The following is a 27,753-nucleotide window of genomic DNA, read 5'->3' on the forward strand; positions in this document are numbered from 1 at the left end:
GGGATTTCTATGATCTAGTAGACTCATTTGGAAATCCAATAGAAAAGTGCAGTTCTTTGGTAGAACAAACTGATACTTGGTATTCAAAGTCTCAGTTTTAGTTTCTAATCCACACTGTACCTACCGAGAGTTATTTTAGTATACAAACAGACCTGGATAGTTCCTACTTGTTTACAAACTGAATAACACATCACAGCCTATCCATAACTTTTCAGACTTTGGAGACCAGGATTACTGCTAAGCACTTTAAGCATGGACCTAGAGAGCAATAAACTTCCAATTACAAGGCTTGGGTTTCTCATTTGATTCATGCCTAATTTGAGTTAGGGTCATAATGACATATGTTAGGATCAGGGAAAACAGGCCCTTTCACCCCAAGAATGCAATCTTTTTACGTAAGAGTTATGGACTACCCTCAGATGAAACTGTCTGAAAAGTCCTAATCTCCACTCCAAAGAAAGATAGCTGATTCCTTAAGGATAGACTTACTGAAAATTAAGTACAACAAGAAAATAAGTAACTTCAGAAAAAAAGTTTGTTTTTTTTTTTTAAAGAAAAGTTTAGGCTCTGCAGAAAACATTATATAGTTCTATTAATATGAGTCCTGATTGTTGATTTAACTAAACTTGTAATAAATTTATTAGAAGGCAGGATAAGAAGATACAGAAATGGCCAAAAAAAAAGAGCTAAAATCTCATCTACCATTATCCAGAAGTCAAGAGACAGTATCTCTAAAAGGGATAAATTAAGAAATACAAGGGTGGGCACATTATCACTATAAATGGGGCTAAATGACATTAGAAATTGCTTTTTAAAAGTTAAGTTTTTACTCTAAGAAACAGAACTGAGAGGTAAGTTAGGGCAGGGATCACCATCTTTCACTATTAACCTTTTATTTATTTCTTTTTTTTTTTTTTTAGAGATTGTATTTACTTGAGAGAGCAAGTGAGCAAGGCAGGTACTAGTTGGGTGGGGAGAGGGCAAAGGGATAGGGAGGAACACTCCCTGCTGAGCAGGGAGCCAGAGGACTAGGGGCTCCATTCCAAGACCCTGAGATGAGGACCTGAGTCAAGGCAGATGCTTAATTCACACGGCCACCCAGGGACCCCCACTATGAACCTTTTAATATTAGCTAATCTTTTAACTATGTAAAACATTTTTAAAGAGAGTAAAGACACCCATAGGAAAAAATGGTTTCATGAAGACTACCCATTTTATTTACTTCTAGGAAAAAAGATAAGTAATTGTATCTGTTACTTAGCTGAAGCACATTTAATGAGATTATACATGTAGGATTCAGTGCAAGAGATTCAGAGTCATAAAACATTTATCAGACTATGAATAAAATTAAGAAAATCCAACAATATAAAAAATTTCATCTGTAAAAGGTATGCATTCCATGTAAAGACAGAAAGTACTACATTCCTGACTATATTTTAAGGCGCTTTTTAAAATTCTTACAATAAAAGCCACAGTACAGTAATTTAAACAAATGGGGCATAGTATGAATCCGGAATTCCCTAAAAAGAAAATACAGTCTATTAAATATTCTAAATATTCTGTCTTTCCTTCATGTCTACTACTTAAAATGCTAAACAAAGATTAATTCAGAATATAGAGTCATGATTAATACAGTTTTGATTAAACTCTTTTTGAAAGCATTGTTTTTTAGAATTTATCTTTGGAAAGACCTTTTTCTAAAATAAAAGTCGAGCTACTGAGTGATACTCATATGAAATGGGAGCAAGTAACTTTCTAATCATACATAGCTATTTCGAAGCCAACATAATCCCAGATCAACCATTTCCTTTTATAAGATGAAAACTGAGAAATGCTTTAGAGGCAAATAGCCTAGCAATATAGTTCAAATCTGTCCAGCCAGAAGTTAAATGCAACATGGCAGTAAAAGAGGGCCTCAAGCAATTTCACCTTTATAAAATGACCTACATATGACAAGATGCATTAATTTCAATAAGCAGGCAATAGTATTATCTACCACTGTATATAATAATTTTTAAATTAGGGTAAAAGATGAAGAGAAAGTTAGTTAACACTAACATTTGAAGATTTGGTCCTTGTATAACCAAGGACTATGTCTTTACTTATTCATTGACTAATATCTATGAGAAACAGAAATCTGATAGTTTTAATGGCTTTATGCTCTTCTACCCAGACTGCAAGCCTATTATGTGTACTCCTGGACCATCTGTTTAGTGTTGTTCCTTAACAACTACATGTGTTCATGTTTTTGATCATGTCATTCTAATAGAAAACGAGTTGTAACAGATTTTAAAAAAATTTTTTAGACATTTTATATGGTAACATATAACTACACAACATTTGCATATCACTGTGAAACATCTGAAATAAGTATTTGCATATCTAACTTCAAAAGTGCATATACCATAATGACTGCTTTATGAAAAATAATTAACTGGGTAAGCATCATTACCATATAGGGTCATCCAAGGAGTAAGCTGTCTCAGCCTTGAGTATATCAGGGAAATAAGTGTCCCTTCACTTTAATTTCTTTCCCTCCTCAAATCAAAATGAAATTTTGAAACCTAGGTTTTGTTTTGTTCAAAATGAAACCTAGTATTAATGAAAATGAAAAAAAAAATGAAACCTAGTATTAATACAATCTTATATATATCTATAGGATATTTTCAGATATATTAACTAATTTGATCTTTACAAAAACTGAGCAGTCATTTTTGGAGAGGTATGTAACACATAATTACCAGACAGAGATCTACACACTGTCTTCCTTCATATGCTTTCCCGTAATTTTAGATATGTTAAGTTACCTCTTCAAAAGTTGAAAAATATCTATGACATTTTCTGGTTTGCCCATGACTGAGCTAGCAGGACAGCATTATACTCACTGATTTAACAAAGAGAACTAATGTTTTAATTTAAAAATTGCAAATGGACACAAAAAGAACAAAAATCCAATACTATACATTTATTTAACTTTGATTTTATCTGATTTGGATAAAATGACTGAATATCTATCCACAATTACTTCTTATAATGAGCCACATGGGCCCTTCAAACATTAAGCTAGCAGTTTTCCAACTTTGCAGTTTGAAAACCCCTTTTTTTACCACTCTTAAACATTACTGAGGAGTCTAAAGAGCTTTTGTTTAGATAAGTTGTATCTATACATTTACTATGTTAGAAATTAAAATTAAGAACCCAGCAAAAATAACAAACTCATTGTATGTTAACACAAAGAGCATTTTTATGATAATTATCTTTTCCAAAAACAGAAAAAAATTATCTTTTACAACTTTGTAAACCTCTTTAATGTTTAGCTTAGTAGAAAACATGTGGATTCTTAAATCTGCTTCTGCATTCAATGTGTTGTGACATATTATTTTGTTCAAAATCTTTGAAAAAAATTGACCTCTCACAAATATGCAGAATATTTTAACAGCTAGCCCTTTCAGATAATTACTGATGTTCTTCTTTGGTACTACCACACTTCAGTAGAGTAGTACTTTATTAAAGGCTGGTTGCAATATAGAATCTGAAATGCTATCAGTGAATTCTTGTTGTTAAACATTAAAATCCATTGATCTATCTGGCATGTTGAATACATGTTTTACATGTGTGTGATTTCTTATTATGAATAGTCACTTTTAAAATACTTGTTCACTGAGTTATATAGATTTTCCAAACACTAAACATTTTATTATTCAATATTAAAAATCACCTTGATTAATATCACCTCCAATCTCAGCAGAAGTGTCTTTAAAATGTTCAGAAGTTACCAAGCTCATGTTTTCTGTAAATCAAATTTTATCACAAACAACACAATCAGTTGTTATCCTTGAAATGGCAGGCTCACTTTGTTCATTTTTGAAAAAAATGTCTGCCCAATAATCAAGCCTGAATAATAAGTTTGTAACTCATTTTTTCAAATAAAAATAAAATAGAGACTGGTTCATCTTGCAACTTAAGAAAAAATTATAAGTACTCTTCTTTGAGATAATCATCACATTTTATTATGCAACAGAAGTGCTTTATACATACTTCCCATTTTGTCCTACAGAATATTACAAACAAATATACACAAGGATCAGGACTCAATACAATAACTTCTACTGCTTCACCAAGAACAATTTTAAAGTGAAACTTGATTTCTTTTTAGCTCTAAGTGCACAGTGTGAAGAATAAATGACTATCAGTACAACGTGGTACCACTCCTTGATTCATGCTAAGGTGTCAGCAGTTTTACCTATCTTTGCTTTTGCACCATCATTTTTCTTTTCAAAACAGGCAAAAAAGGCAGATGACATCTTAATATTATATAAAAATAATTCTGACCTCACAGACTAGCAGGGGTCCATTAGGTCTCACTTTAAGATCCACTGTATCAGGCAAATCAATTCCTGTTCTAGGTATGGAGACCTGAGGACTTGGTATTATGGCTAATCATCATCTTCATAAAATAGGAGAACCTTCTTTTACATGGTGGTCAACCACATGCCCAGTAACTAAAATAAAGTTTATAGAATCAACAAGCATCAGTGATCTATGATAGAACTTTCACCCATTGTCCTTAAATCTTATTATAGTATGTTTAAATTTGTTTTAGTCAGTATTTTGGGGTAGTATTTGCTCCAAATCCAATCAGTTCTAGAGACTCAAGAAGTCTCAAACTGAGCTGATACATAATTGGGTATTTTACTTGATCAGGGATAGATTTGACTAATATAGCTTTCACTCACATACTGTCAATTCAATTGAGAAAGGATTCTTAATCTGAAGTCCATAAACCGTCCTAGGATAATTTCAATAGTTCACTTGATTAATCACCAGTGACAGTCATAGTAGTCATTTCTGAGAAGCAAGAAAGCCCTCTAAAATTTAAAAACAAAAAACAAAAACAACTTTAAAAAGTATTTTCCAAAGTATAATCTCTTCTAATTAACAAACTAAAACACAGTCATAGAAACTTACCTTAAATAGGAAGTTTTAACATTCAGTAAGAAAATATATTTTTTTTTTATTTTTTTTTTTTAATTTTTTATTTTTTATAAACATATATTTTTATCCCCAGGGGTACAGGTCTGTGAATCACCAGGTTTACACACTTCACAGCACTCACCAAAGCACATACCCTCCCCAATGTCCATAATCCCACCCCCTTCTCCCAAACCCCCTCCCCCCGGCAACCCTCAGTTTGTTTTGTGAGAAAATATATTTTTTAAAGACTTACTTATTTGTCAAGGAGAGAGAGTACAAGCAGGGGGAGTGGCAGGCAGAGGGAGAAGCAGGCTCCCCACTAAGCAAGGAGCAGGATGTGGGACTAGATTCCATGACACTGGGATCATGACCTGAGCTGAAGGCAGATGCTTAACTGAATGAGCCACCCAGGCATCCCAAGAAAATCTTTTTTGTATCATCAGTTTCTCTAATATTAAAAAAAAAAAGTTTCTATAAAGAATTACTCCAAGAATAAGAATTCTATTAGGAGCAGAATGAAATTACCACAATATTGGTTTAATTTGCCCATTTCAGTGTACCATAAAAGTACTCCAAAGTACACAAACTAACAAAGTACACAAACTAACACCATTATAAGTCCACCAATTAAAGGGGGGAAAAATATAATCCAATAAAAAAGCACTGCTAAAAACAGAAGTGAAAGAATACAATAAAAACTAATAGTAAAACAGAAAGAAAAAACCCCACATACAAACCAAGTATTGTATTGGAAAAGATATGATGAACTGCAAACCAAGGTAGAAGAGAGGTACACAAGTAGGGAAGTAAGGAATTATTAATAGACAAGTTAAAGACTGCAGCATGGTCTACAAATGGTTCTAGAGAAATGAACTGTTTTAGGGACCTCCAATTTAATAAAATGGGTCCCTGATTTTTAGAAAACAGAAGAATGACATAAGATTTTAGAATATTTTGAAAGCAGCTGGGAACACAAAATTGATGGATAACGGGTATTTTTTTTTTAAGATTTTATTTATTTATTTGAAAGAGAGAGAGAGAGAATGAGAGGGAACACAAGCACTGGGAGTGAGAAAGGGAGAAGCAGGCTTGCCGCAGAGCAGGGAGCCTGATGTGAGCAGGGAGCCAGATCCAGGTCCAACCAAGGACCCTAGAATCGAGACCTTAGCTGAAGGCAGACACGCTTAACGACTGAGCCACTCAGGCGCCCCGGATAATAAGAAAGTCAAAAGAAAAATGTGCAACATTTAATAAATACTAGACTTAATTTATGCATTGCAGAATTAAAACAAAAATAAAAACAAAACTCCTGGGGAACTAAACAAAGACCAAAATTCTCCTCTAGAATAGATAACTCAGTAACAGACTATTTTTCAGAATAAACACAGAATAATTACATGAATACTCTCAGATAACAGAAAAATTTATTGAGAACAGCACTGCTCAAAAACACATGGCCTGAGCTCTTTCTGTAAGCACAGACAAAACTGTGAATCATTATAGTTAATAGAAGTATAACACAAGGGTCAGCTGGGGGGCTCAGTCAGTTAAGTGCATGCTTTTGGCTAAGGTCATGATCCCAGGGTGCTGGGATCGAGCCCCACACTGGGCTCCCTGTTCAGCGGGAAGCCTGCTTCTCCCTCACCCACTCCCCCTGCTTGTGCTCCCTCTCTGGCTGTGTCTCTCTCTGTCAAATAACTAAGTAAATCTTGAAATTAAAAAAAGTACAAAACAAAGATGGCTAACTTCTAACAACTGAGAGGTAAAAGTGCAACTTAATATTTTGGGAATTGTTAAATCTCCCGGATAAGTTAGATCCTACAAATGCACACTTTAAAGCATTCTGACAGTCTGAAAGAATTTTAGTAACACATTCTCAAAACCATATCACTGAATTAAAAAATGAAATATGTACTAACAGTAATGAAAATGTAAACGAGTACAAATGCATAGGTATTGGAACATTTCTCATATAAATTAGGCATCATTGTCAAAACACATTACTGTATTACACATTTAAATATTTTCAGTTGCAAGTTAAATAAAATAAATGTCCTTATTTTCCTCACACAAAATTAAATATCCAAACTTAACATCCTCTTTCCTAGAAATACATAATTTTCAGTCTGTCTGCTCAGGTTTAACCTTGGCATATCATCTCTCATTCTTCCCTTTCACACACTGTATCTAGAATTTCATCAATTTCTCCAAGTTCTTGAATTTGCTCCTTCTTTTCCACTCATACATCCTACGCCGACTTGAACCTCATGATCATAAGAACAGAATGCTACCCATCACTACCCATCTATCTTCTACTAGCACTTACTTGTTCCTCCCCATTCCTCATCTTTGCTCCAAGCACTAATACAATTATAAGTTTCACTGATTTCTGTTGTTTCAGTATTGCAATAGTATACATAATGTATGCTTAATAAATATAGGATGAACAAATAAAGTCAATAATCAATCTACTCTACAAACTAATGGCAAAGTGATTTTCCTAATACTTTTAATTTCCTAATAAGTAATTTTAAATGACTCTACAATGCCTGCCATGTGCAGCCTAAATTATACTGGTTATTTTTCAAGTTTCCCATAATCTGGTCTACTCCATCTATGCACATTTATATTCTATTTCCCAACTTGGGATGGACCCTGTAGTAAGGCTAGTCTCTTCACCACCTCCCAAATCATATATATAATATGCTTTTTCGTCATGTTGACTCCCTAGCTTAAAATACCCTCCTCTCCTCAACTATGGCTGTCCAAGTCTAATCATTCTTCAAGGTCTGAATTTGAACTTCCTGGGGTGCCTGGTGGCTCAGTGAGTTAAGCGTCTGACTCTTGATTCCAGCTCAGGTCATGATCTCAGGGTCATGGGGTTGAACCCTGCATTAGACCCACATTGGGCACCATGCTCAGTGCAGAGTCTGCTTGTCCCTCGACCTCCTCCTACCTTTCCTTCCTGTGCACGTACCTGTTCACTCTCTCTCAAACAAATAAATAAAATCTTAAAAGAAAAATTATCTAACTTCCTCCCCATGATTTCCCTTCCTATCTATACCTCTAGAGGCCAAAACTAACTTCTTTTTTCTTTTAATAAAGATTTTTTTATTTGAGAGAGTGAGAGAGCAAGAGAGAGAGTGCATGAACAGGGACTTGGGCAGAGGGAGAAGCAGGCTCCCCATTAAGCAGGGAGCCTGATGTGGGGCTCAATCCCAGGACCCTGGGATCATGACCTAAGCCAAAGGCAGACACTTAACCAAATGAGCCACCCAGGCACCCTCCAAAACTAACTTCTAACTAACTTCTAAGCAGTAGGGCTCTCTAATTTACCCACACTAACATACACATTCTCTCACTCACTAAAAATAAATAAATAAATAAATAAAATTCATAAAAATTGAAAAAGAAAAAAAAACCTAGCTAATAATAGATTTGCTTTCAAATACATACTTGGGATCATTCACCATTATAGATTCATCTTGGTTATATATATTCAATACTTAACACAAAGACAAGTTTAAAACAAATGTCATGTATATTCTATTTACAAATGTGGAAATACAATTTAATTCATTTGCAAAGATTTAAACCACAGAGTTGGAAAAAATAAAATAACTTTCAATTATGAGAAAACTCAACATTCCATTTTCCTTCAACATTCAGGTTAACAGAGAATTTACTGTGATTTACCTTTTTTAAACCAGTCTTGGCAAAAATAAATTGGAGTATTGCCTCCATTGGTTTTTCTCCAAAATTTTTTCTTATCATCCACAACTCTGTAACAATCTAAGTCTTAAACGATGAGTAAGACCCAACACCTAAAACTGAACTATCTTTCTTGGTCCTTTACCACCCAAGAAAAGAAATAGTCATGATGTCAATAATAATATAAAGTTCACCAATTTTTTTTTCTAGCCTTCACTAGGAAAGTAAATTACATTAAGAACACACCATTGTCTAAAATTTCCTGAAAGACTATTGAGATATTTCACCAAGTCTGATGTTAAAACAAGCAGTATACTAATATGAAAAATTAAAATTGCCAGTCTTCTTCCTTCCTATTAAATTTTTCTTTAATTATAACACCTTAAAATTAGCTACTTATTTCCCAGCTTTCAAAATACTCATTTCTACCTCTAGTCTTAATCAAGAGATCATTAACCTTACAAAGAATAAGGAAATAAATTATTTCTCAACTTTAGTTATTTTCACTCTATTCCATTTTACCCACCCATTAGCAGGGTCTAACCTTGGCCCTAAATCATCATTCAGAATTGCAACCTTCAAAATCTCAAATTCTGAAAGTGCCCTCTGACTTCAACCTCCTATTCCACCCTTTTTCACCTTCTAATCCTACTGTTCCTTCATCCTACTGCAATCTCCAGTCTATCAGCCTTCTCCTGATGATACTTGCTTTCCTCCTCATTTTAATACTCATACTCTGTTCATTTCAACTGTTCACCTGGATATCCTGCTCTACATAGGCCTACACTATCTATTGCCAATTTTGAGTAAACTCTACAGATCTTTTTGTCAGTTACTGAGCAGCAAAGCATCACTGGGTAAATTATCCAACTATGCTGATTGGCTCCACTACAAATAGGTGCTTTCCAAATCTCAAATAAGACATCAACCTTACATGACAATACTAGCCTTCATCTTTAACTGACTCCCTTAGTGATTACCTCCCAGCAGCCTTATGAATTTTCCTATTTTTCTCAAATTTCCAGCCTTTTAATGTTGTTGTGTTGCTGTTTCCTAGAATCTATCAGTGGCCCCCTTCTGTATTTTTTTCTGACAACCATGTCTTTAGCTTCTATTATAAACTTAAAAACAAATTCCCTCTCTACTTTAGACATTTCCCCAAGCACCAAACTTACGAATATCCACCTGCCTCAAGATATTTCTCAGTGTTCACCAGACACTCCAAAATTAACTCAGAACTTATTTTCTACACTTCCCCTCCCCTTAAATTTTCATCTTCCTGTAATGTCTTCTTACTAAGGGCACTACCATCTATCTGCTCCTTACCCAAGTAAAAAGTAGTCATCCCAGTAATCCCTTTCTCATTCTTCCTATCAAGTTGGTAATCAAGTCCCATAATTTCCATGCTAACTGTCTTCCATATCATTTCAACATCAGTGCTGTTTCTATCTCTATTCTGGCCCCAAATTCAATCCTTCTAAAATGCAAATGCTATCTGTTTCAATTCCTTTTATGATTTGGATAGCCTATATTACTGTTTTTCAAGCTGGAATAAGATAGTGACAATGTTTTAAAAAACTGAAATTACCAATCTGAGGATTTGGTATACCTGGGTGGCTCAGTCAGTTAAGTATCTACCTTCGGCTCAGGTCATGGTCCCAGGGTCCAGGGATCAAGTCCCACTGGGCTCCCTGCTCAGTGGGAAGCCTGCTTTTCCCTCTGCGTGCCAATCCCCCTGCTTGTGCTCTCTCTCTCAAATAAATAAAATCTTTTAAAAAAAAAAAAAAAGAGTATCTGAGGATTAGTCTACAGATATCCTAAGAGTCCAAAGACCCAGTATGAGAAAGTGACTTAAGAAACTAGCCTTAGGGGCTCCTGGGTGGCTCAGTGGGTTAAAGCCTCTGCCTTCAGCTGAGGTCATGATCCCAGAGTCCTGGGATCCAGCCGCATCAGGCTCTCTGCTCAGCAAGGATCCTGCTTCCTCTTCTCTCTTTGCCTGCCTCTCTGCCTACTTGTGATCTCTGTCTGTCAAAAAAATAAATAAAATCTTTAAAAAACAAAACAAAACATATCTTAAGAAACTAGCCTCAGTCTATAAAGAAATTTAAAAATCCCTCAAATGTGAATTATTGCAAAAGAATTTTATTACCACTTCCTGAAAAAAAAATTAAATTACTAAAATAAAAACACAAAATTAAAATTCCTAAGTTATTACAGACACCCCAAAATATCTGTGGACCTAGATTAAGAAACACTAGTTATGATGTTTAATTTTGTGTGTCAATTTTGATGGACTACAGTGCATAAACATTTGGTCAAATATTATTCTGGATGTTCTATGAAGGTGTTTCTTTGGATATGATTAACACATAAACCAAAGGACTCTGAGTGAGTCAGATTACTCTCCATAAAGTGAGGGGGCTTCATCCAATCATTTGATGGTGTTATTGGAACAAAGGCTGACCTCCTTCTAGCAAGCTGTCTTTGATATATTTTTTTTAATTTTTAAATTTTTATTTCTTATAATGTATTATTTGCTTCAGGGGTACAGGTCTGTGAATCATCAGTCTTACACAATTCACAGCACTCACCATAGCACATACCCTCCCCAATTTGAACTCAGTGCAACTCTTCCCTCAGTCTCCAGCCTGGCAGCCTGCTAGACTGCCCCATTAGTTTTTAAACCAGAGAATCCTCCAAAATCTCATGACCCAGTTCCTTAAAATCTCTCTCTCTCTCTCTCTGTATACACACACGCAAATACACACACCCCTTGATAGTTCTGTTTCTCCAGAGAGAATCTGAAGTAATACATATCTCTACAGGAAAAAATCCAATCTTCTTAACATGGTATCTAAGGACATTCTCCCAATCCCCACCTCTTCAAACTCATCTCCTATGTGCAAGAAGCATGTAATCTCTGCTTTGGCTATACAAAATAGCCTATAGTTATTTGATTCTACTATTTTAGTCACATATTCATGCCTCTTTTTATGCCATTTCCTCCTACTCCCACTGTTTCTAACTTACCAAATTGGTCCTATTCAACTTTCATGCCCTAGTTCAAATTTTTCCTCTTCCCTTTTGTGCCACTATTATTTCAAGAAAATAATTCTACACTGCATAACATAATTCTATAGCACACGTATCACACTGCAATTTATTTGCATGTTGTCCCCTTATTAGTGAGCAAAGATCATATCTTTTTTTTTTTTTTTTATTTTAATTTTTTATTTTTTATAAACATATATTTTTATCCCCAGGGATACAGGTCTGTGAATCACCAGGTTTACACACTTCACAGCACTCACCAAATTACATACCCTCCCCAATGTCCATAATCCCACCCCCTTCTCCCAAACCCCCTCCCCCCGGCAACCCTCAGTTTGTTTTGTGAGATTAAGAGTCACTTATGGTTTGTCTCCCTCCCAATCCCATCTTGTTTCATTTATTCTTCTTCTACCCACTTAAGCCTCCATGTTGCATCACCACTTCCTCATATCAGGGAGATCATATGATAGTTGTCTTTCTCTGCTTGACTTATTTCGCTAAGCATGATACGCTCTAGTTCCATCCATGTTGTTGCAAATGGCAAGATTTCATTTCTTTTGATGGCTGCATAGTATTCCATTGTGTATATATACCACATCTTCTTGATCCATTCATCTGTTGATGGACATCTAGGTTCTTTCCATAGTTTGGCTATTGTGGACATTGCTGCTATAAACATTCGGGTGCATGTGTCCCTTTGGATCACTACATTTGTATCTTTAGGGTAAATACCCAATAGTGCAATTGCTGGGTCATAGGGCAGTTCTATTTTCAACATTTTGAGGAACCTCCATGCTGTTTTCCAGAGTGGCTGCACCAGCTTGCATTCCCACCAACAGTGTAGGAGGGTTCCCCTTTCTCCGCATCCTCGCCAGCATCTGTCATTTCCTGACTTGTTGATTTTAGCCATTCTGACTGGTGTGAGGTGATATCTCATTGTGGTTTTGATTTGTATTTCCCTGATGCCGAGTGATATGGAGCACTTTTTCATGTGTCTGTTCGCCATCTGGATGTCTTCTTTGCAGAAATGTCTGTTCATGTCTTCTGCCCATTTCTTGATTGGATTATTTGTTCTTTGGGTGTTGAGTTTGCTAAGTTCTTTATAGATTCTGGACACTAGTCCTTTATCTGATATGTCGTTTGCAAATATCTTCTCCCATTCTGTCAGTTGTCTTTTGATTTTGTTAACTGTTTCCTTTGCTGTGCAAAAGCTTTTGATCTTGATGAAATCCCAGTAGTTCATTTTTTCCCTTGCTTCCCTTGCCTTTTGCGTTGTTCCTAGGAAGATGTTGCTGCGGCAGAGGTCGAAGAGGTTGCTGCCCGTGTTCTCCTCAAGGATTTTGATGGATTCCTTTCGTACATTGAGGTCCTTCATCCATTTTGAGTCTATTTTTGTGTGTGGTGTAAGGAAATGGTCCAATTTCATTTTTCTGCATGTGGCTGTCCAATTTTCCCAGCACCATTTATTGAAAAGGCTGTCTTTTTTCCATTGGACATTCTTTCCTGCTTTGTCGAAGATTAGTTGACCATAGATTTGAGGGTCTATTTCTGGGCTCTCTATTCTGTTCCATTGATCTATGTGTCTGTTTTTGTGCCAGTACCATGCTGTCTTGATGATGACAGCTTTGTAATAGAGCTTGAAGTCCGGAATTGTGATGCCCACCAACGTTGGCTTTCTTTTTCAATATCCCTTTGGCTATTCGAGGTCCTTTTCTGGTTCCATATAAATTTTAGAATTATTTGTTCCATTTCTTTGAAAAAGATGGATGGTACTTTGATAGGAATTGCATTAAATGTGTAGATTGCTTTAGGTAGCATAGACATTTTCACAATATTTATTCTTCCAATCCAGGAGCATGGAACATTTTTCCATTTCTTTGTGTCTTCCTCAATTTCTTTCATGAGTACTTTATAGTTTTCTGAGTATAGATTCTGTGTCTCTTTGGTTAGGTTTATTCCTAGGTATCTTATGGTTTTGGATGCAATTGTAAATGGGATTGACTCCTTAATATCTCTTTCTTCTGTCTTGCTGTTGGTGTAGAGAAATGCAACTGATTTCTGTGCATTGATTTTATATCCTGACACTTTACTGAATTCCTGTATAAGTTCTAGCAGTTTTGGAGTGGAGTCTTTTGGGTTTTCCACATATAGTATCATATCATCTGCGAAGAGTGATAATTTGACTTCTTCTTTGCCGATTTGGATGCCTTTAATTTCCTTTTGTTGTCTGATTGCTGAGGCTAGGACCTCTAGTACGATGTTGAATAGCAGTGGTGATAATGGACATCCCTGCCGTGTTCCTGACCTTAGCGGAAAAGCTTTCAGTTTTTCTCCATTGAGAATGATATTTGCGGTGGGTTTTTTCATAGATGGCTTTGATGATATTGAGGTATGTGCCCTCTATCCCTACACTTTGAAGAGTTTTGATCAGGAAGGGATGTTGTACTTTGTCAAATGCTTTTTTCAGCATCTATTGAGAGTATCATATGGTTCTTGTTCTTTCTTTTATTGATGTGTTGTATCACATTGACTGATTTGCGGATGTTGAACCAACCTTGCAGCCCTGGAATAAATCCCACTTGGTCGTGGTGAATAATCTTTTTAATGTACTGTTGAATCCTATTGGCTAGTATTTTGTTGAGTATTTTCGCATCTGTGTGTTCATCAAGGATATCGGTCTATAGCTCTCTTTTTTGGTGGGATCCTTGCTTCTGGTTTTGGGATCAAGGTGATGCTGGCCTCATAAAATGAGTTTGGAAGTTTTCCTTCCATTTCTATTTTTTGGAACAGTTTCAGGAGAATAGGAATTAGTTCTTCTTTAAATGTTTGGTAGAATTCCCCCGGGAAGCCGTCTGGCCCTGGGCTTTTGTTTGTTTGGAGATTTTTAATGACTGTTTCAATCTCCTTACTGGTTATGGGTCTGTTCAGGCTTTCTATTTCTTCCTGGTTCAGTTGCGGTAGTTTTATATGTTTCTAGGAATGCATCCATTTCTTCCAGATTGTCAAATTTATTGCCGTAGAGTTGCTCATAGTATGTTCTTATAATAGTTTGTATTTCTTTGGTGTTAGTTGTGATCTCTCCTCTTTCATTCATGATTTTATTTATTTGGGTCCTTTCTCTTTTCTTTTTGATAAGTCGGGCCAGGGGTTTATCAATTTTATTAATTCTTTCAAAGAACCAGCTCCTAGTTTCGTTGATTTGTTCTATTGTTTTTTTGGTTTCTATTTCATTGATTTCTGCTCTGATCTTTATGATTTCTCTTCTCCTGCTGGGCTTAGGGTTTCTTTCTTGTTCTTTCTCCAGCTCCTTTAGGTGTAGGGTTAGGTTGTGTACCTGAGACCTTTCTTGTTTCTTGAGAAAGGCTTGTACCGCTATATATTTTCCTCTCAGGACTGCCTTTGTTGTGTCCCACAGATTTTGAAACCGTTGTATTTTCATTATCATTTGTTTCCATGATTTTTTTCAATTCTTCTTTAATTTCCCGGTTGACCCATTCATTCTTTAGAAGGATACTGTTTTAGTCTCCATGTATTTGGGTTCTTTCCAAACTTCCTTTTGTGGTTGAGTTCTAGCTTTAGAGCATTGTGGTCTGAAAATATGCAGGGAATGATCCCAATCTTTTGATACCGGTTGAGTCCTGATTTAGGACCGAGGATGTGATCTATTCTGGAGAATGTTCCATGTGCACTAGAGAAGAATGTGTATTCTGTGCTTTGGGATGAAATATTCTGAATATATCTGTGATGTCCATATGGTCCAGTGTGTCATTTAAGGCCTTTATTTCCTTGCTGATCTTTTGCTTGGATGACCTGTCCATTTCAGTGAGGGGAGTGTTAAAGTCCCCTACTATCATTGTATTATTGCTGATGTGTTTCTTTGATTTTGTTATTAATTGATTTATATAGTTGGCTGCTCCCACATTGGGGGCATAGATATTTAAAATTGTTAAATCTTCTTGTTGGACAGACCCTTTGAGTATGATATAGTGTCCTTCCTCATCTCTTATTATAGTCTTTGGCTTAAAATCTAATTGATCTGATATAAGGATTGCCACTCCTGCTTTCTTCTGATGTCCATTAGCATGGTAAATTCTTTTCCACCCCTTCACTTTAAATCTGGAGGTGTCTTCGGGCTTAAAATGTGTTTCTTGGAGGCAACATATAGATGGGTTTTGTTTTTTTATCCATTCTGATACCCTGTATCTTTTGACAGGGGCATTTAGCCCATTCACATTCAGGGTAACTATTGAAAGATATGAATTTAGTGCCATTGTATTGCCTGTAAGGTGACTGTTATTGTATATGGTCTCTGTTCCTTTCTGATCTACCACTTGTAGGCTCTCTCTTTGCTTAGAGGACCCCTTTCAATATTTCCTGTAGAGCTGGTTTGGTATTTGCAAATTCTTTCAGTTGTTGTTTGTCCTGGAAGCTTTTAATCTCTCCTTCTATTTTCATTGATAGCCTAGCTGGATATAGTATTCTTGGCTGCATGTTTTTCTCGTTTAGTGCTCTGAAAATATCATGCCAGCTCTTTCTGGCCTGCCAGGTCTCTGTGGATAAGTCAGCTGCCAATCTAATATTTTTACCTTTGTATGTTACAGACTTCTTTTCCCGGGCTGCTTTCAGGATTTTCTCTTTGTCATTGAGACTTGTAAATTTTACTATTAGGTGACGGGGGGTGTGGTCCTATTCTTATTGATTTTGAGGGGCATTCTCTGAACCTCCTGAATTTTGATGCTCGTTCCCTTTGCCATATTGGGGAAATTCTCCCCAATAATTCTCTCCAGTATACCTTCTGCTCCCCTCTCACTTTCTTCTTCTTCTGGAATCCCAATTATTCTAATGTTGTTTCGTCTTATGGTGTCACTTATCTCTCGAATTCTCCCCTCGTGGTCCAGTAGCTGTTTGTCCCTCTTTTGCTCAGCTTCTTTATTCTCTGTCATTTGGTCTTCTATATCACTAATTCTTTCTTCTGCCTCATTTATCCTAGCAGTTAGAGCCTCCATTTTTGATTGCACCTCATTAATAGCTTTTTTGATTTCACCTTGGTTAGATTTTAGTTCTTTTATTTCTCCAGAAAGGGCTTTTATATCTCTCGAGAGGGTTTCTCTAATATCTTCCATGCCTTTTTCGAGGCCGGCTAGAACCTTGAGAATTGTCATTCTGAACTCTAGATCTGACAAATTACCGATGTCTGTATTGATTAGGTCCCTAGCCTTCGGTACTGCCTCTTGTTCTTTTTTTTGTGTTGAATTTTTACGTCTTGTCATTTTGTCCAGATAAGAGTAAATGAAGGGGCAAGTAAAATACTAAAAGGGTGGCAACAACCCCAGGAAAATATGCTTTAACCAAATTAGAAGAGATCCAAAATCGTGAGTGGGGAGAAAGGGGATAAAAAGAGGTTCAAAAAGGAAGAAAAAAAAAAAAAAAAAAAAAAGAAAAGAAAAAAAAAAAAAAAGAAAAGAAAAGAAAAGAAAAGAATTTTTAAAAAAAGAAAACACCTAAGAAAAATGTAAAAAAAAATATATATATATATATATTAGATAAACTAGTAAAAAATCGTTAAAAAAGAAAAAGGTAACAGTAAAAAAAAAAAATTTTACCCGAAGGCGAGAAAAAAAAAAAAATGAAAAAGAAAAAATTAAATTAACTGCAAGACTAAAAAAAATCACAGGAAAAAAGCCATGAGTTCCGTGCTTGGCTTTCTCCTCCTCTGGAATTCTGCTGCTCTCCTTGGTATTGAAACCGCACTCCTTGGTAGGTGAACTTGGTCTCGGCTGGATTTCTTGTTGATCTTCTGGGGGAGGGGCCTGTTGTAGTGATTCTCAAGTGTCTTTGCCCCAGGCGGAATTACACCGCCCTTACCCGGGGTCGGGGTGAGTAATCCGCTCGGGTTTGCTTTCAGGAGCTTTTGTTCCCTGAGCGCTTTCCGTAGAGTTCCAGAGGACGGGAATACAAATGGCGGCCTCCTGGTCTCCGGCCCGGAGGAGCCGAGAGCCCAGGGCCCCACTCCTCAGTGCGCGCTCAGAGAACAGCGCCCAGTTTACTCCCGTCTGCCTGACCTCTCCGGCCGCGCTCCGAGCTCACCGAGCCTGCCACCGGTTCAAGGTAACACGGAGCTGCGAGCTTACTGTCGGCTCTGTCTCTGTAGCCGGCTTTCCCGTTCCAATACCCGCAAGCTCTGCGACACTCAGACACCCCCGATCCTTCTGTGACCCTGCGGGACCTGAGGCCACGCTGACCCCGCGTGGGCTTCGCCCCGGTTTAGCCTCTGGAGCGATGTCCCTCAGCGGAACAGACTTTTAAAAGTCCTGATTTTGTGCGCGGTTGCTCTGCCGCTTGCCGGGAGCCGGCCCCTCCCCCCCGGGGTCTATCTTCCCGTCGCTTTGGATTCACTTCTCTGCCGGTCCTACCTTTCAGAAAGTGGTTGTTTTTCTGTTTCCAGAATTGCTGTTCTTCTTCTCTTCGATCTGCCGATGGATTTTCAGGTGTTGCAATCTTTAGATAAGCTATCTAGCTGATCTCCGGCTAGCTGAAGCAGTCTCAGCTTGCTACTTCTCCGCCATCTTCTCCTCTGCATCAAGATCATATCTTATTCAGCATCATATCCCCAGAACCTAGTAGATAGCTTGTGATACAGTGAGCCCTCAGAAATTACTCATTGACTAAATTGATCTTGGATGGAACCATTCCTTCAGCCTTCTCACTGAGTATGACAAAATAGATCTCAGCTTCGAGACCCACTCTGGCCCTTCTCAGGCCATGCCCCTCACCACTGGGCAAGGAATCCCTGGAAATAAGAGGATATACCCATATACCTCTCCTTCGAGATGACACTGGAACTCTGGAATTTCTTGGAACTCTGGAATTTCTTGGAAATTCACTTGGAATTTGGAACTCTGGAATTTCTTGCCCAAATATCTCTAACCCAATTATATGGCTTGCACAGGAATCTGTCCTAGGTCTGTCCTGAGGATGGACTATGTTAGAGACGTACATACCCCTGTGCCAAGGATTGCTGTATGGAAAAGCATGAATCTTGGACATGTGTGCAGCATGTCCATAGGCATGCAGCACATGAGACCTCTCTGTGAGCTAGGGATGAGGGAGGAGGTTGGGCTCCACGACATTCTGACGTGAAACTGAATATCTGAATTCTCAATTCTATGAATTCTAAAATTTGAATCTTTCCTTTTAAGTCACTATGAAGGTATATTTTTCAAGATAAAAGATCAGATAAAAGATCAGAACATAGTAAATAATTTATTAGCCTGATTTATAACCCTTAAATATTTAGGCCTATTGTGGTAAATGAATGCTTGCTCTGAGTCTCACAAATGTCAGAATAAAGTTGATGAGTTTCATCAACATAGTTTTATTAAATATTGAACTAACAAAATAGAGCAAAGATAGCACAGGAATAAAATCAGGAAGAAAGAAGATACAGAAATACCTCTTTTTATTGCACTTCTCTTTACTGCACCTTGTAGATAATTATGTTTTTTACAAATGGAAGGTTTATGACGATCTTCTATAAAGTCTCTCGGCACCCTTTCTCCAACAACATTTGCTCACTTGTTGTCTCGATGTCACATTTTGGTAATTCTTGCAATATTTCAAACTTTTCATTATTACATTATGATTATTACATTATGATAATCTGTGATCAGTGACCTTTGATCTTGCTATTGTAAATGTTTTGGAGCTGCCACAAACTACACCCATGTAATCAGTAAACTAATCAACAAATGTGTGTATTTTGACTACTCCACAATCCATCCTGGTCCAGGAATTAAATTTACAACTTTCAAGGTAGTTTTTTCCTCTATACCATACCACCAACTCCCTAAAAGTAGCTAGCTTGGTAATGACTAAATTAAATATTAGACAAACATCTCTTAATACCAATTAAAATCTCAAATATCATTTTTAAATATTGAAACATTATACTTAGACTGGGACCAATCTGTTTCACAAATCCTAAAAGAAGGTCAACTGGTATTCTTGAAAGACTATAGTTAAGAACTAATGTTCCTTGGGGCACCTGGTTGGCTCAGCTGGTAGAGTGTGTCACTCAGTCTTGGGGTTGTGAGTTCAAGCCCCACACTGGGTGAAGAGGTTACTTAAAAAAGTAAATAAAATAAAAAATAAAAATGAATAAAAATAAAAAGTATTATTGTTCCTTTATGAGTTTCCCATATTAATACATATCATAGAGAAAAATTTCAGATAAAAAATTTAAAAATACTCCCACATGTAGTAACTACTTCTTGTTCTCTAGATTCTTACCAATTTTTATAGTTAGATATGGATATAGATATTCATACTAGATATGAATCAGATAATCACAATGGACTGCTCTTAAAGACATCAGTCCACTATAAGGCTGTGGACAAAAATCTCAATATGGGGACGCCTGGGTGGCTCAGTTTGTTAAGTGGCTGCCTTCGGCTCGAGTCATGATCCCAGGGTCCTGGGATAGAGTCCCACATTGGGCTCCTTGCTCAGCGGGAAGCCTTCTTCTCCCTCTGCCTCTGCCTGCCTCTCTGTCTGCCTGTGCTCACTCACTCTGACAAATAAATAAAATCTTAAAAAAAAAAAACTCAATATGTTGGACATCACCAGTAACATTATTGGAAACCAACCTAAAGTCACTGTATATTCTCTTTTTTTTTAAGATTCTCTTTTTTTTTTTTTAAAGATTTTATTTATTTATTTGAGAGAGAGAGAGATGAGCACAAGTGGGGGAAGGTAGAGAGAGAAGCAGCAAGGAGCCTGATGTGGTGCTCAATCCCAGGTCCTGGGATCATGACCTGAGCCAAAGGCAGACGCTTAACGGACTGAGCCACCCAAGCACTCCAGTCACTGTATATTCGAATACCATACAAAAGCATGGACTATGACTTGTTCTCACAACCTCAACTCTAGCTACACATAACACAGGTGGGTAATTAAAGGTAATTAAATAATGAGAAAGAGGAATAGAACAGAAAAAGAAGAGAAATAAAAGACAAACTAGGGGAATCTGGGTGGCTCAGTTCATTCAGCGTCCAACTCTTGGTTTCAGTTCCACTCATGATCTCAGGATTGTGGGATTGGGGACTGAGGCCATACTGGGCTCCTTGCTCAGAGAGGGTCTGCTGAAGATATTCTCCCATTCCCTCTGTCCTTCCCCACCACACTCATGCTTACTCACGCTTGCTTATGCTCTCTCTCTTGCTCTCCTTCTTAAAAAAAAAAAAAAGGGTAAAATAAACTAAATTCTATAATACTAAAGCTAGAATTCTCAAAAATGTAAAAGCTAATAAAATTACAAAATGTTTCATTCACTCCTTTGACATTTAATAAAAAACTTGTGACATATCAAATCTATGCTAGGTGTTGGTGATACATAACAAAAATCTCTAGCCTCTAAATGTTAACTATCTAGTAGCTGCAGCACTTTAACACAATTTGGTAAAGACAGATATGGGATGATAGGGGAGAGAGCAACTAACTATGCCAAGAGACTTCAGAGGGTGTTAAGAATGAATAAAACCTTGCTAACCAAAAAAAAGGGGAAAGGGCAGGGGCGCCTGGGTGGCTCAGTGGGTTGAGGCCTCTGCCTTCGACTCAGGTCATGATCCCAGGATCCTGGGATCGAGCCCAGCATTGGGCTCTCTGCTCAGCGGGGAGCCTGCTTCTCCCTCTCTGCCTGCCTCTCTGCCTACTTGTGATTTGTCTGTCAAATAAATAAAGTATTTTTAAAAAGGGGAAGGAGGGCAGTGTACGGAAAAATGATTATGATAACAATAGAAATAAAACAAAGACCAATAGCTAGCAATGATTTAATCTTGTTATATGCTAAGTACTATACACAAATTATCCTATCTGATTCTCATAACCCTGGGAGTCTTTTTATTCTGTTTATAAATCAAGATATTGAGAAATAACTTGCTAAACAATAAACATACAACTATATAGAGGTGATGCCAAGAGAAAATCGTGCAAAACTAAGCTGTGAGTGATCATAATTTGTTTGAAGAAACAGAAACAGGTAGGAATGACCTAGCACATGATAATACTAATGACAGCCACCAACACTGGGGATACAGTAGTAAACAAAACAGTAAATAGATACCTATCTGTGTCTTATCAGAGATTAAGTCTACTCCAGGAAGTAAACATTATCATTCATCCAATAAATGCAGGAAATGAGATTTGGAAATGCTAAGTAAATTGTTTAAGGTCATACACTAATAAGTAGTATAGTGAGAATTAAACCCTGTCTGACTTAAAGGCGTCTGACTCAAAGACCAAATTCTACTTTACCACATTACCTCTCCATTATTCATTCATTCATTCATTCAACAGAAGTATATCAAGTACCTACTGTATGTCAAGCACTACACTAAGAATAAAGATGAAAAGTACAGTCCATGGCTTCAAGAAATTCACAGGATAATCAGTGGACTCAGATATACCAACAGCTGCAATCCAGTGAGATAAATGTTATCCCCAAAACACATTTATAGTCTTATAGAAGCACATATGATCACAGATGAGAACAAACTTTAAGACGGGCAAGCCCAAAAGTAAGACCAATCAGGGCTAGCACATTAACTCAAAACTGAATTCACATTAATTCAAAAGTCAGGGATATATCTGGTGCATGTGTGTATATATATATACACAGACACACAGGGATATATCAGGCATATCTGGAAGATAAATCAGAAAACTGGATAATAAGACGACAGCTATGACTATATCAAAAGTATGTTTTTTAAAGAAGCAAAAAACAAAATCTAAACTAAACAAAAAATTTGAGGTCCAATGAGAAAACCTGAGATGCCCTAACCAAAATTCAGAGTCAATGCCATACTTGGGTAAGAAACCCATATATTTTATAAGTCATTTTAAGGTCATTATAGACATAAAGTTAGCACAATCTACTTTTAAATCTTTTTTTAAAATTGAGGTATAATTAACAATACAGTGTTATATTAGTTTCAGGTATACAATATAAATGATTCAACAATCATATACATTACTCAGTGCTCATAAAGATAAGTATACCCTTGATCCCCTTTATCTATTTCATCCCTCCCCCATCCATCTCCTCTTACTTTTGAATCTTACACATTCATAGAACTAAGGAACATTTCTCAGTTAACTTTCTCTATTACACAAATGGCTTCTTTTAGGTATACTTTATGAAGCTGCCTCTCAGGAAATACTGAAGGAGAATCTACATGACCATGCATCATTTAATTTTTGTCATTATTAATTTTTTAATTAAAACATATTTTCATAATAGAGGACTTCCAAAGTTCCTTTCAACTCAAGATTCTAAAAGAAGAAAAGCTAGGGCGCCTGGGTGGCTCAGTGGGTTAAGCCGCTGCCTTCAGCTCAGGTCATGATCTCAGGGTCCTGGGATCGAGTCCTGCATCGGGCTCTCTGCTCAGCAAGGAGCCTGCTTCCCTCTCTCTCTCTCTGCCTGCCTCTCCATCTACTTGTGATTTCTCTCTGTCAAATAAATAAATAAAATCTTTTAAAAAAAAAAAAAAAAGAAGAAAAGCTAGAACAAGTATATCTTAACAGTCAGTATCAATCTCTATAGTTATCTAAAGAGGTTGAATCATATAATTGTTCTGAGGACTTCTAAAGTTCCTTTCAACTCAAGATTCTAAAAGAAGAAAAGCTAGAACAAGTATATCTTAACAGTCAGTATCAATCTCTATAGTTATCTAAAGAGGTTGAATCATATAATTGTTCTGAGGACTTCTAAAGTTCCTTCCAACTCAAGATCCTAGAAGAAGAAAAACCATAATAAGTATATCATAACAGTCAGTATAGATCTCTCTAGTTATGTAATGGGGTTGAGTCATATCACTGTTCTGATACTATCAATAATTTTCTCAATACTTAAAACCCTAATATATCCATATTTTCAACTGCTTAGGTAATACATACTTTTTAAACTTTAGAATTATGAAATTCACGATAATGTTATAAATTTCTTAAAAATTTCATAGTAAGTAAAATTCAAATAGGGCTACAGAACCGCATGACATCTGAAACAGAGAAATGATGATTTCTACTGCCACCAAGCCCTATGTCTGATAACTAGCACTAAGAAAGAAAGATTTCATTTGAAGTATGAAAATGTCCTACAGCATGCAGAAGAGCTGGCCCATCAATCCCAATCTCTAAAGAGCTTCCCCTTCCCATTAAAGAGGACTGATGTCATGTCACAAGCTTTTACAGAGATTGATTCAAAGAGCTACTCAATGAAATCCAGTATTCATCTCTAAATGCAGTGAATCCCAAGTCAGTGAAAAGATTTCAAAATTGTAAGGCAAAGTTGGTAAACTGGCATGAAGAAGTCAATGCAAACAAGGTCCAAAATGGCAAAATCAAAATCAATAATTGATATTCTTACTTTTAGTAAACACTGTAGATGAAAAAATATATTACCATAAGTCTTCTGTAACTGAATTCTGTCACTACTGAAAGCAGGAATACAAGAATGGCAAGCCAAACATGTATTTATAAGTACATAAATAGATTTCTACTTTGGCCAAGATGGAATATCAGGAACCAAATTTACCTTCTAGCCTGAAACAACTGGAAAAAAGGACAAAATATATTGTTTTTCAAGGCAATGGATATCAGGCAACAAAGAACAGTAGATCCTTGATAGGTGGGAAACACACAAAATGAATCCTCAATTGCCCCAACTTACTACCTTGAAAGAGTTCCTAAGCCATAGAAGAGAGCTGGGGAACCCAGGTAGAGCAATGATCTTGCTGAGGTGAGATGGAACTTAATCTAGAAAGAACAAAGTGATGGTCATATACAAAGTAGAGTACCTAAGAGTAGAGAGGCTCACAGGAAAATCCAGAGATCTGCAGAGGGTATCCCTCAAGTCTTCCGTTGAGTACTTTCTAGTATATACACATGAGGAAATTACCCAAGAACAGTGGGAAAAAAATACCAAAAAGGATTAGAGGGAACACCACCCAGGGTTCACACAAGTCCAGGAATAGCCCGTTTTCACTACCCAGAGTACTCAGAGGGTTTCGTCAATAGAGTTACAGTGGACAATAGATGCTACAACTTTAAAGCAGCATCTGAAAAGATCAAACTGTTTCCAAGTAACTTAACTATTCCAGAACAAAACTCAAGAATACCTAATGAAATTTAAAAATACCCAGTACCCCACACGGTAAAATTTCAAATGTCTAACATCCAATCAAAAATCACCAGGCATACAAAAGCAAGAAAATACAATTCTTTATAAGGAGAAAAATCAATCAAAACCAATCTAGAAATTATACAGACAGAATTAGTAGAAATAAACATTAATCTATTTATAACTATATCCCATATACTCAAGAAGCTACAGAAAAGACAAAGCATGAAAGCTATAGAAATGGGAGATAGAAAAAAAAAAAACCCTCAATTTCTAGAATAAAACTGTAATGTCTGAAATGAAAAATATGCTGGACACGATTAAGAACAAATTAAACATTATTTAAAAAATTAATGAAGTTGGAGACACAGAAAGATAATCTAAAATTAGAAGACTGAAAAAACTGAAAAGAACACCAGTAAACATCTAGCAGCCTGATTTACAAGTAACTGGACTTCCAAAAAGGGAAATGGAGACACGAAAAATACACACACACACTTAAATATTCTTTATAGATATGTATTTTTTAAAATAATGCCCAATTTTTTTCCGAATTTGTTAGAAACTACAAACCCACAGATGTAAGAAGCTCAACAAACTCCAAGCAAAACAACATGAAGAAACATATATAGTTTCATTTAGAAATGGTTCTCACTCACATATTCTGTAAACAAATCAAAACAAAGTCAGAAATGACTTAGACTAAGTCTAACTTTTAGTTTAACTATGTACAGTGTCAACTGACAATTTAATAGAGTACATTAAATATTAACTTGAGCAAAATACTTAACAGATGCATTTTATGATTTTTTTTTATTTTTTTTTAATTTTTAATTTTTTATAAACATGTATTTTTATCCCCAGGGGTACAGGTCTGTGAATCGCCAGGTTTAAACAAGATGGGATTGGGAGGGAGACAAACCATAAGTGACTCTTAATTTTATGATTTTAAAGTTAGCAAAATACAGCTTTAAAAACAACGTATATTTTGTTGCTCTCTTAGGAAAATAATTCACTAAAATAAATTTATCTTATTTTAGCAAATTATTTTTTTAAAAAACTAATGGCTACTTCTTCCTTTTTTCTTAATTTTTTTTCCCCTTAATTTATATAGGTCATTCAGAACAGAATTAGGACACTGAAAAAACTTTTAAAGAAGCTGAGAGGTGGAACTGAAAACAGAAGCAGAGTTGAGGTTTGGAATGAAGCTAGTCCTCCCAAAAAAAAAAAAAAAAAAAAAAACCTGGCAACCACTATTTTGAAACACCATTACTTTCAAAATATACATATGTATTTTTAAACATAAAACTGCACTCAAAGTGGAAACAAGCTAAAGTGTCTGTTTTTAGCACCTCCGCTAACTATCCAGGACTCAAAAAAAAACTAAGTATTTTTTGGGGGAAAAAATCATTCAAATAAAAAACATTAAAGTGGAAAACAAGGGGTGCCTGGCTGGCTCAGCCAGTACAGCAGGAGACTCTCAATCTCAGGGTCATGAGTTCAAGCCTCACATCTTGGGCATGAAACCCACTTTAAAATAAATAAAATAAAGTGGGAAATTTATTTAAAATAAATAAAAGTGGAAATTAAAGTAATATATTTTCCTATTTTGTAAAAACACCTTTTTTTTTTTTAGAGCTCAGAATACAATTTCAAAATTTTCTGTCTAAAAACAAGAGAAGGGAATAAATTCTGAGTATCTACTGTAATGGCTACCCTTCCTGTCATGTGTGTTCCCTAAAATAGAAGTAAATTTAATTATTCTACCATTTTGCTTAGGGAATAGGGAGATATTGCAAAGATAAAAAATAGTTCCGGGAGAGAACTGCCAAAAATATATTTACTATCCCTGGAGATAATTAATGTCTACACTCCTTTTTCCTTTCTTAAAGGAAAAAAATGTATATATACTTTAAGTAATATATATATATTTCTTTGGGTGCCTATACAAATAAAACACTTTAAGAAAGCATATAGTAGTGTAATACTTCCCTATGGGATCAACACATACATGAAAATCAGCACACAGACTGCAAATACCTCTGAGCACACAGACTGAAAAGTTGTCATTGGAACATTTATGAATTTGACTTCGACCTCTTTTAAATAAAAAATCTAATAAGAAACAATTTCCTACAAAATACAGAAATGATACTTTATGTTATGCATCTATTCACAGACTTATTCCTTAGTAACAATTACTTATTAATAATGCACTAAATTCCCACATATATAAAAAAGTAAGACTGCCTTAAAATTCAAATTTCCAAACTACTCTCGTAATCAGATTCTATTCAAAAGACAGAAGGCTAAATACACATTATTTTGAGCACAACTACAACATTCAGAGTTTGTACTTAGAAAGCCTACCCTGATGTACTTAGAATGCATGTATGCTACATTACCTATAATGATAAAAATATTTCACTGATATAGCTACCAATGATTTTGATATCAATTCCCACCCTAAAAACACTTTTCCACTTAATACAAACCCAGTATCGCAAACATAAAAGACAAAGATTTTCCTACTAAATCATTATTTAGTTGTCATCGAGATGTCAGTTACTAGCATTTCACAAATGCCCTAAAAATACCTTAAAATGATCTCCCAAATATTCATATTAATTCATGTAATAATCTCATCGGATTTGAGTTACTGTACCCACTTAAATTACTTGCTACAGCAACAGTTCTCACCAATCAGAAGAGTTATTCGAAATTCTCTCTTCTGAAATCTGTTATTACTTCACCAGTTTCAAAATTTGAGCCACTTATTTTTAGACACAGAGGTTAATAAGAAACACTTCTGCATCAAATACACATAACTTCACAGTAGA

At 36.0% G+C, this 27,753-nt stretch overlaps 1 protein-coding gene across 8 annotated transcripts in view; it reads right to left on the reverse strand.

Annotated features, from left to right (window-relative positions):
* CCDC88A (coiled-coil domain containing 88A) overlaps positions 1-27,753 on the reverse strand; it is a 134,001-nt gene that overhangs the window by 104,802 nt on the left and 1,446 nt on the right. The gene's annotated exons all lie outside the window — the stretch shown is intronic.

The sequence above is a fragment of the Mustela putorius genome, unplaced genomic scaffold (assembly GCF_011764305.1).
Source record: "Mustela putorius furo isolate JIRA1106 unplaced genomic scaffold, ASM1176430v1.1 tig00000224_pilon_pilon_pilon, whole genome shotgun sequence".
Lineage (NCBI taxonomy): Eukaryota > Metazoa > Chordata > Mammalia > Carnivora > Mustelidae > Mustela > Mustela putorius.